The following is an 11488-nucleotide window of genomic DNA, read 5'->3' as shown; positions in this document are numbered from 1 at the left end:
TACAGACTCTCCACTTCCAGTTTGGTTTTTTCACCATCACCACGTTTGCCAGCCATGTTGTATACTGTATTTCCCGAATGAACCCCGCATCCAGTAATTCCTTCACATGTTCTTTCAGGACTTGTTTCCTTTCCGGACCCAACTTCCTTTTTCTTTTGAGAAATTGGTGTGGATCCGGGTTAAACTGCCAACTTGTGGCAGCAGAAGGCAGGGTCTATCCCTGGGAACTCTGATGATCTCCAAGCGAATACATCCGTGTTTTTTTTTAGGAACCCGGCTAACTCTTGCTTGATCCGAGGATCTATAGTCTTACCAATTCGGGTAAAATGACCAGGTTCTTCCCCCAAAGCAAGATATTCTAATTCTCCATCGGGCTCAGGTCTCAGGATTACTTTTTCTCTCATGTCTAGTTCAACCACGTTGACCGGCTTCCTTGAGTGTTGAGGAATTGTGTTCTTGCCGAGTTTATCTTCTAGGTGAATCCGGGGTGAACTCGAATGTCCGCCTTCATTTTCTTTGACGGTGTCAAAATAGCATCCCCTCGACTCCTTTTGATCTCCACAAACAGTAATTATTTCATTCTTACTGCTCACCATTTTTATTTTCTGGTGCTTTGTAGAAACCGGCATGTCCCACTAGTGTATGGTTGGTCTTCCCAGAATTATATTATATTCGGATGGGAAGTCAGCCACTATGAATCTGACCCGTTCTGATTTGAATGCTTCTTTTGTTTCCAAGATCAACCTGAGTTCTATGTAGCCTTTAGGAGGTGTATGCTCTCCATTAAAAGCTATCAAAGTCGTTTTGCAAGGTTTGAGGTCCTCCACATCCAGTTCATCTTTTTGAAAGCCTCCCAGAGTATGATGTCGACACTACTCCCTGCATCCACGAAAATTTTCTTAATCCGGCAATTTACCAAGGTTCCAGCAATGACTAACCGGTCTACATGTCCCAACAACACACCATGCATGTCCTCTTTTGTGAAGTACAAAAGGGGAGGGTCTGGTTTGCTCAGGTCTTCCTTGAATTTAGGACGGTCTCGGATGGAGAGTACCTCTTTCAAATACTTTCTTCTGGCACTTACTGTGTCTCCTCCTCCTCCCACGGCTCCACTAATTACATTGCAATCAAATTCCGCTTCCAGGAACTCATCATGGTTGGAATCGTTTTTCTGATTCTGTTCCTCCTTGTTTTTCTTTTCAGGAACCGGACTTTTACTTCTATTTCTGTTTCTCGACTTCCTTTTGTTACTTTTGGAACCCTGGGTTTTGATCACGTATTGACGTAACCTTCCATCTCGAACAAATTTCTCCACAGCATCTCGGAGATCCCAGCATTGGTCAGTAGTATGACCCGGTCCGTCATGAAATGCACAGTATTTGGATTTGTCCAAACCTCCTCTGTCGAATATAGGCCAGGGTCTTTCTACCTTCTTCATTTCCATCATTGCCACTTCCCTCCAGATTTGAGAGCGTGGCGCATTCAACGATGTGTACTTCTCGTATCTTCCAACTCGATCCCGACCATCCGGGATTCGGGCCCTAGACTCCTTTTTCTTGTTATCAACCCGTTCCTTTCCTTTCGGGGCCGGGCTTCTTCTTCTAGGGCTAATTCTTTTGCCCTCGTCAGATTGCGCATTGGCAATTTCCATTTGCTCAAGTTTGAGGTATTTTTTCGAACGAGTTCTGAATTCTTCCAACGTCTTCACTGGGTCCTTATAGACCGACTTGGCTAGCCTGGATGTACTATCCAAACCAGCCACAATGAAATGTACGTGGACATTTTCTTATAAACCCGGCACTTGCAACGCAGCATCCTTGAAGCGGTTGAGGTATCTCTGGAGGGTTTCTCCAGGTTGTTGATGTATCTTTCCAAGTGAGAACTCGGACTTCGGGTGTTTCTTACTTGTTGCAAAGTTTAAGAGGAACTTTTCCCCAAAATCCTCAAAAGACCCAATGAAATTGGTAGGCAAGGTAGAGAACTATGCGTGCGCAACCCCAGTCAGGGTTATGGCAAATATCTGAGTTATAAGAGGCTCGTCTATTCCTCGGATGTACATGTCCGTATCGAAAGCATCAATGTGAACCTGCGGGTCTTGACTTCCATCATATTTCGGCAATCGTGCCAAATCAAAGTCTTATGGGAAAGGTGCTTTCAAAATCTCCCCATTGAAGAGGTTGTTGTTATACTACCCCCTACTGTATTTTCTTCTGTAGGCACCCGATTCCACCCGTCCTCGAACTATCTGAGCATCTCGGCCAGGGCGGGTTCTGTCCTGGTGGTTCTGCCCATTTTCTTCTGTTGAAGCATTTTGAATTATGGGCTGCAGAGGAGCGTTTTGTCCCTCTAACACCTGATTTTCCCGGTTCGGATTCGTCGTGTTCACTGGATTAGGCCTTTCCCGGTTTTCCACCTCTATAACCCGATTCTGATGAACCGAGTTTCGATTTCCTTCCCGACCATTGACATCCTGGCCTTCGTTTCTTCCGGTTAACCCCATTAAGCGTTGTTCCAGGTCTCGCATTCCCCTGGAACTTTCCTCTCGTATTGTTCAGAAATCTTGTTGCCGCTGGAGGTTATTGCTATCTTCCAACTCTGCCATTCGCTGCATAATTGAAGCGAATGCATTCTGAGCCAGCCGAGTATCTGGATCGGCTGACTGGGCAATACGCACAGCAAGATCCCCGGGGTGCTGGGGAGGGTTGTTCCTTACTGCTCCTTGTTTGGATTGCCATCCTTTGTCAGATTGGTGGGAACTTCAAATTCAGAGAAGAACTTCCCACAGACTGCGTCAATGTTCTGTCCTTGGGACAGAGATGTCCAGCCCAATAGGCTGGTATATTACTTTTGGATCTAGTGCCCTCTCCAAGGTATCTATGAAGGAGATACCCTTGAGTCAAGCAGATCATGTGCACAGAATACTATAATGGCGTTAGCCAATAGGGTGTGTGTGCGCGCACAGTGACAGCATAACAGTAAGAGAGAGAGAGAGCGTACTGTACCTTTAGGGTTTACCTTGTATTTATAGAAGTTACCTGTGGGTAGCGTGGATGGGCCTTTGGTGCCTCTGGTAAGGGCCCAGGCCTGTTTGCTATGTTGTCGTATTAAGATTAGTATCCTTGATGAATATCTATCCGTGATTACAATTGATTCTGATCTTAGATTACCTCTTATTGGGTCTATCACTTAATGGACCCCTTATATCGGTACATAACACATACATAATTAGATACACTCGGACCATTATTCCGGCCAAGGACTATAGGACTATAACATCAATCCTCCCAAAATATATAAATATTGATAAATCAATCTTAATTCATACCAAATCCATTTTCAATAGTAAAACAAAATTTATCAAGCCTCACTTTTCAAACTCATCTAACAAATAAATGCGCAACTTTTTCAAAAATAAATATTCATATCGAAATCGTAAATATACAAATGTCATTATATAAAACTCCATAACACAATAATTTATAAATAATCAAATAAAATATGAAAATTTTAATTTTTTATACGCAATAACAATAATAAATTATGCTACCATTATTATTATCCACTCGCTAATCGTTTCATAAGATGGTTGGGTTGATTTAAACTCGAAATTATTGTTTAAACTGAAACAATCCCTTACAAAATTAATTCACGTATTTAGTGATGCACAATTGATAATTACATACTTTGTCAGTCCCTAAAAGTATTGGTATATATCATTCTTTTATCTCTTATTTAACCTTTCTATTTATATATGTTAATCTAGGTCAATTTAGTATTACAAAATAATATAAAAGGCTTTCAAAGGATTTTAATATTATCACCAAGACATTTTTATAAATAGAACTTTTATAAAGAATGATAAATAAAATGGAAAATATTTTCTTACATTGTCAGAGACATTTGTATTATGTCATAGAGATAAATACATAGGCCCTTTTTTAATAAAAAAAATAAAAATAAAAGTAAAACTAAAGAGACCCATATATTTATCTCTATGACAGTAAATAAGATATCTCCAACAATATGAGATTAATAAGTCCCTAAATAAAAATGTAAATGTCTATAAAACTAGAGATTAATGATTTTTATGTTTTACGAGATAATTTTATTTTCTATATACACATAAAAGTGTGTGGGACTTATGTTTTCTCTTTCTTTCTGTTCTCTTGATATGATCTCACATAGACCTCATATATTTTTATGTGTATATAGAAGATAATTTTATCTTATATAACATAAAAAATATTAAATTCATAAGACAAAATCATTAAATATTTCTTTATTTAATAATTATAAGAAATATTAAAATGATTTAAAATCATTCTTCAAAATGATGCTTCTGACGAGAAAAATTATGTGGTAATTACTATAGAGAGATGTCCTGTCAAAGGGATTTTTTTATTCGACTACATGACAGAGCAGCCTTAATTGAATCGATGACTTATTTTATTGAACCCATGACTTATTAATTCATTCTCACACTTAACGGATTTTCATGCTTATGTTTGGGTTGATTTAAAAAATAAGACGAAGTGAACTAAATTAAAATGAAATTAATTATTATTATTATTATTTAGATTATTTGAAATAAAATAGGAATAATAGAAATTATTTCATTTTATTTAATCTAATATCCATGAGGAATATCTCCACACAACATATACTGTGGTCCATCCCTTATAAAAAAAAAAAAACAGTTGCAGGAATTTCGATGGATCAGCAGTAAAAAAACAAATCACCAGCAATTGTTTTTCCCAATATCCATTCTTTTCTTAATTTGAAAGTATATGAGATGGACTTAATTTATTGGGAAATACTTTTTTTTAGGAAAATAGTTATCTCATATTATAGAAATAAAATCACAAGTCAAATCTATGGGTAAAAAGAGAGAGAAAAAAGAGTGGTAGGATCCAATCCTTTTTTGTGTGTGCAGTAAAATTGTTTATCTCATGTAAAATAAGATAAGCATAACCCTAATTTATTACTAATAAATTTTAGTATTATTTATTTTCTAAGCAAAAGAATAAAAACGTGGAAAATATTATATTTATAAACTTTTTATTTACAAATTCTTACAAACTACACTATGTTTTATAGATAAGACACTCGTGAGTGAAGTCTTTTCGGTAAGACATAGTGTAGTTTGTAAAAAAAAAAAATTGTCAATATAACCCGCATCTAAAACTTTACCTTATTTTAGGGATTAATATTCTCATGTTGTAAGAGATATAATTATTTCCTACCTATATATAAAAGTCTGTAGGATCCATGTGGGGCTACATAAAGAGAAAAGAGAAAAAAAAAATATAGATCCTGCACTCTTTTATGTGTCTGTGAGATAATTTTATTTTCTATAACATGAAAATTATTAATCCCTTTATTTTATCATGAAATATTCAAACAATAATACGATAATTTTATTTTACTACATACAACTTTATTTATTTCATCTCATTTAAATCATAATTAAAAATTCGCACATAACCTTAAAGGTCGAAAATAATAATTGTTGAAAGGTATAGCTAGATATCATACAACGGTTTATATTTATTAAATCATGTTTAAATTTTATTCTTTTTATAAATAAACCATTTTTAATAGATGAGATCCCTTTCAGTTATTAAGGATTAAACCGCTAAGTCATTAAGCGAAGTTTTATACATTCTCTCGTGTTCTTAAAATAAGAAATAAGTCCATTAAATAATTTAGGTACTTTAAATAATTTGGCATTTGAGAAAATGACTGCTCTAACTGGAGAAATTACGTGAATAATTTCAATAGGAGAGATGTCATTTCAAAAATATGAATCTTCCATTTCTCAATGGAAAAAGCCTTTAACAAATAAGGTCAATCATTGTTGGTTCTAATTTTCCAAGGTCGGAACCAAGTTTCAAATTAGAAAACGTCATGTGGGGTCTGAAAGTGCTTGACTTGGAATGATAAGCCAAATGCGTATATTGTGGTGTTGACTCATAAACATATCCCGTATTATGATTACACATTTAGTTCTGTTCATATATGTATTTTTTTATCTAAATAACAAAGTAAAACATAATCTGGAATTCAATGGAGATTCTTACTTTCATGATTATATTTGCCTATGTACTTGTACCCTCTCTCAAAGTTTCCATAGCAGCTGATACTATACTTTTGTCACAGTCCATCAGCGGTGGCAACACCTTAGTGTCACAAGGTGGAACATTTGAACTTGGTTTCTTCACTAAGTCTAACAAAAGCTACTTGGGTATTTGGTACAAGAATATCCCAATTCAGAGAGTTGTTTGGGTTGCTAACAGGATCAACCCCATCAATGGTTCAAATGCCACCTTAACACTCAACAGCACAGGAAATCTTGTCCTCCGCCAAAATGGCTCTGTTGTTTGGTACACAACACCTCAAAAGCAAGCACAGAATCCAGTTGCAGTGCTATTGGACAATGGGAATCTTGTGTTAAGAAATGAAGGAGAAACAAACCAAGAAGAGTATTTGTGGCAAAGCTTTGACTACCCATCAGATACATTATTGCCAGAGATGAAGTTGGGAAGGAACCTAAGACTTGGTCTTGATTGGAGACTAACAACATGGAAGAGTCCAGAAGATCCTTCCCCTGGAGATGTTTCTGAAGGTTTAGTTCTCCATAATTATCCTGAGTTTTATATGATGAAAGGAACAGAAAAATTCTACAGGTATGGACCATGGAATGGCATAGAAATTAGTGGATTACCAGGATTACCATCAACTTCCATATTGAGTTTCAATTTTGTCACCAACAATGATGAGATCTTCTACTCATATAGCCTCAAGAACAAATCTTTCATCTCAATACTTGTGTTAAACCATACGGGTCGTGTCCGTTATGTATGGGATGATCAAGGTCAAAATTGGAGGGTTTATTCATCAGTCCCAAAAGACTTTTGTGACACTTACGGTCTATGTGGAGCATATGGGAATTGCACGATTACAGAACTACCAGTGTGCCAATGTTTAAATGGGTTTAGTCCAAAGTCACAAGAAGCATGGTCATCATCAGATTGGAGAGAAGGATGTGTCCGCAATAAACCATTAAGGTGCAATGACACATACACGGATGATGGGTTTGTCAAATTTGAAGGCCTGAAAGTCCCAGATACTACATATACTTGGTTGAATGAGACTATGGGTATAGAGGAATGCAGGGTCAAGTGCTTGAAAAATTGCTCTTGTATGGCTTATACAAATTCAAATATAAGTGGAGAAGGTAGTGGGTGTGTCTTGTGGTTTGGTGATCTAATTGACATCAAACAGTTTCAAGCTGGTGGAGAAAATCTTTATATCCGGATGTCTGCTTCAGAGCTAGGTAAAGGCTTTATTTTATTAACATTGCTCTGTATACTTTCATCAATCTTTCCCATCAAAGGTTCAATTTCTGCTTTGAAAACTCAATTTCAGCTTTATTAACATTGCCCTTTTTCTTTTTTTCTTTTTTTCTTTTCTTGTTTTTTATTTAGTCAACCCTGGAGAGCCTGAACATAGGAGCAAAAAGAACACGAGAGTCATAGTTGCTGCAACGGTTGCTTCAATTATATGTGGAGTGCTTTTACTATGTATTTATTTTATGTGGACATTCCGGAGGAAGATTGCTGGTAAAATTATTCTTCGCTCGCGTTTTTACTCAATTGATGTCCACAATTTTTTGTATATATAACCTTTTAAATAAAAACACTGTTAATTTTCAGAAGAAAAATTAAAAACTCTCTTGGTTTATTCATCACTTAGCTTTAGCAGTTAGGTTTGGCAATGGAATAGATATGAATATATTTTTACTTAATCCGACCTTGCCCACACCTTAAGGTATTAAAACCCAAACTCTGTAAGAAAAATATTAAAACTAGTACTCGAAGTTCCCCATCTCACATATTTATGAACGTTTTAAATTAAATTTGCACAATAATTAATCATAATTTAAAATTAATTTATCATAATAGTGAAGTCTTTTTGGTTGACTTTAAATAGAAAATGATAGAATATCCACAAGATATTATATAATATCTTAAAATAATTTAGAGTATTTTAGATTATCTTTTAGGAACAGTTTTCTTATTTTTTTATATTTAATGATTTTTTTATGGGTTCAGTGTTTATCATGTTGTAGGAAGACCATGTTTTCTCTTCCTCTCTATTTTCTTCACATGGGTCTCATATATTTTTATGTGTGTATATGAAATAAATTTATCTCCTATAAAAAAATCTTTCTGTATTTTAGAAACCTCCCATTTAATATAAATGAAGAATTAATAAAAAAATCTCCATCACATCATTTTATACTATTATTCGTTCTTTATTTTTTGTTGTCTAAATTCCTATAATTTCCACATAAAAAATAACGGATGAGACGGTATGGGTATTGAGTGAGGGGCGAAATCTACGTCTAATAACTATTTATTATAGGTCAAGTAGCATCTTACTTAACATGCTACTATATCACGTTTATAGACGATCTAGAGCTCAATAACTTGCTAGAACTTGAATTATATTCTATATTTTCTTTTTCTTCTCTGACCTGCATTTTGATTTGTCTCAATTTCCTCTTCACGGTTTTCTTCATTTTGTAGAGAGATCTCAAAGACATATGGATGATTTCGATCTCCCATTATTTGATCTGCCAACAATTGCTACCGCCACCAATGACTTCTCAATGAACAAAAAGATTGGAGAAGGTGGTTTTGGACCTGTATATAGGATAATTCAATCTTTGAAAATTATTATGGAATAAAAACAAGCAAGGGGAATGTGTTTCTCCTGTAATAGAAGAAACCATCCCCTCTTACACTAACATAACAAGTCTTGTCTTCTTCTTCAAAAAAAAAAAAAAAAAAAAAACATAACAAGTCTTGTCCCCCTTTTTTTTTTAAATCAGCGGATCTCATATTTTTTTATGTTTGTGCTAGATGTAATATCCCCGTCTCGAGCCGGTTCAATTAACATACATATGATAAAACAGAAAACAGCGGAAGACTTAACTTCTGAAAATACGAGCTAACTTTTTCTTTTTCTTTTTAAATTCTCATTCGTCGTAAACGAAAATCGGGCAGAGTTTCCTCTATAAATCGGACAACTGGGGATTTTCCAATCCCTCACAGAAGCATTTCCTGATAAACAGTTTATACAAATATAATCAAATGCCCATCCATGGGCGCATGCATAACTTGGCTCAGTGCCACTATATCTAACAGCATGCAATCCAACACGTAAACATATCTGAATACTACCTCATCATATAACGTGCCTGAATACCCAAATGTACATGCATCAAAGCGACAGACATGTACAAAACATATACAGGCCATATACACAAATAAGGATCAATATCATGATCCATCAAATGCGAAAATACTAAAATACATCAAACACTCCAAAAAGGTAGTAGCCTACAGCCACTCCAAAATCCAATCTGTCAACTGCCTCAGCCACGTGTCGTGTCCCTGCCTAGTGAGGACTCACCGGGAATCTGGGCACCTGAAAATATGTCCCCAAAGAGGGGTGAGATTACAAATCTCAATAAGCTCCAGGTTTATAGAGAATTCTCCATACCCCTGGCTCACTCCTGCATGAAAGTCAGATACAGAGTATACAAATACAACATATAACAGATATCATAACAGAACAGAGCATATATCCATATCATATCAGAGATGTGCGCCGTCATTCCCAAGGGAGGACCCCAAGCGGAAATCAACGCACGTGTTCCCGAGGGAGGACCCCAAAGCGGAACCAGACATATCAGAGGAGTACACCATCAGTCCCGAGGGAGGACCCCAAAGCGGACGTCCGGGTACTATACAATCAATGGCCAGAGATTGTTACAGAAATCAAATTACAGAAGTCATATCAGAGCAAAACATATCATGTTATCAAATAACTCTATATGAATGCATCTATACAAAGCATCTAAATCACAGTCATACAGTCCAACCATAGTTCACTAACCATGGTGGAGCACTCAAGCAGGAAAAGACTCCTTAAACATAGAGCTTACCTCTTGAAGCTTTACCAATACGCTTACTTGTGGAACAAGTTACTTTTATCGCTTCAAGAGATTTCCGATCCTTCTCAATCCCTAGGCACACCTAGAGAATAATTTACAATGCATCAATAAAATGATGCAATACCATAATTATTTCATAAGCATACATTTTATCGCTTATTTTCCTTTCTTTGCATTTTTGCCAATCCTATGCCAATACACAAGTCTAGACCTCTTTATAACCGTTGGTGTTCTTTAATTTAATCAACCATTCCCTTAGGAATTTTCAACATAAATCATGCTATTTTTCTTCAAAACTCATCACCTTTATACAATTTATTACAACACATTTTATTTAAAATAAAATGTACAAAATATATCCCTAAATACCCTATAGGTCGAATCCTACAAGGGGAATTTCCAAAGATCCTTCTCTTTTACAATGCATTTTCGTTACTTCATTACAACTTGCAAACACCTAGGAATGTTTCCACTAAATTCCTATTTTGAGTTTAGACACCAAGTCCTTTTTACTTAGGCATTCTTACTAACTCATCCATTTTCACTCATTTCCAACACACTATACCTTCACAATACATAATATAATTTTTTCCACAATAACTCCTACTCACTCCATGATGGCCGAAACCTAGGAGGAAGATGCAATAGGACTTTTAAATTTTTATATCACATGTGGATGCTTACTCAACACTATAACTTCCTAAACAACAATAATCCATCATAAATTTCACATTCTAACATCAATTATTTCCCAACAAAATATGCTCATCAATTTCATAACTTAAATCATCAAAATAATATCATGGAAATAGAGGTTTCTTACCTCTAAACACTTGTACAAAGCCTAGAGAGCAATCTCCAAGCCAAGCTCCATCCAAAAACTCACTTTTTCTCCTCCAATGAATAGTAACTCGAAAATGAGAGGAGGAATAACTCTTCACACACTCAACAAAATCTCAAATTGATGGTTGGAATGGGTTCATTGGGTGTTTTACAAGCAATTTCATGTGGTGGGTCTTTGAATTTGGAGTAGAAATGATGGAGAATCAAGGAGAAGAAATTCAAAACCCTACCCCCCTTCTCCAATGGTGCAGCTCGGTTTTGAGAGGGTGAGAGGAGAGAGAAACTGATTTGGGATAATGAGACTAAGTCACTTATAAGGCTAGCACATGTGGCCTTTTTTTAACAGATGTTTTTCTATCGCGTATTTTAACTTAAATTGACCCGGAACTAACTTAAAACTACGAACATATTTTTATTTTTCTAAAATCATTTACATTAATTTTTATCTGTTACAAAACAATATTCATAATTCACAGTATGGTTTCTGCACCGTTTTTTTGACGAAATGCACTGTGAATCACTAATTGTACTTTATTTACTTTTAAAACTTAACACTTATAAACTTATCATTTTCTTGGGCCTGTATTGACTTGCTTGGCATATATTGGACTTTCTTATTCT

The 11488-nt window shown here is 35.6% G+C and overlaps 1 pseudogene; it reads left to right on the top strand.

Annotated features, from left to right (window-relative positions):
* The first annotated feature begins 6066 nt into the window (after window positions 1-6066).
* The window catches only part of LOC133292689 (G-type lectin S-receptor-like serine/threonine-protein kinase At4g27290), a 7267-nt pseudogene continuing 1845 nt past the window's right edge, over window positions 6067-11488 (top strand).

The sequence above is a fragment of the Gastrolobium bilobum genome, unplaced genomic scaffold (genome assembly GCF_033153095.1).
Source record: "Gastrolobium bilobum isolate Gb01-03AN ecotype WA unplaced genomic scaffold, APGP_CSIRO_Gbil_v1 utg46257, whole genome shotgun sequence".
Taxonomy (NCBI): Eukaryota; Viridiplantae; Streptophyta; class Magnoliopsida; order Fabales; family Fabaceae; genus Gastrolobium; species Gastrolobium bilobum.
Note: the sequence above shows the minus strand (reverse complement) of the source record. Positions and strands in the feature narration are given on the sequence as shown.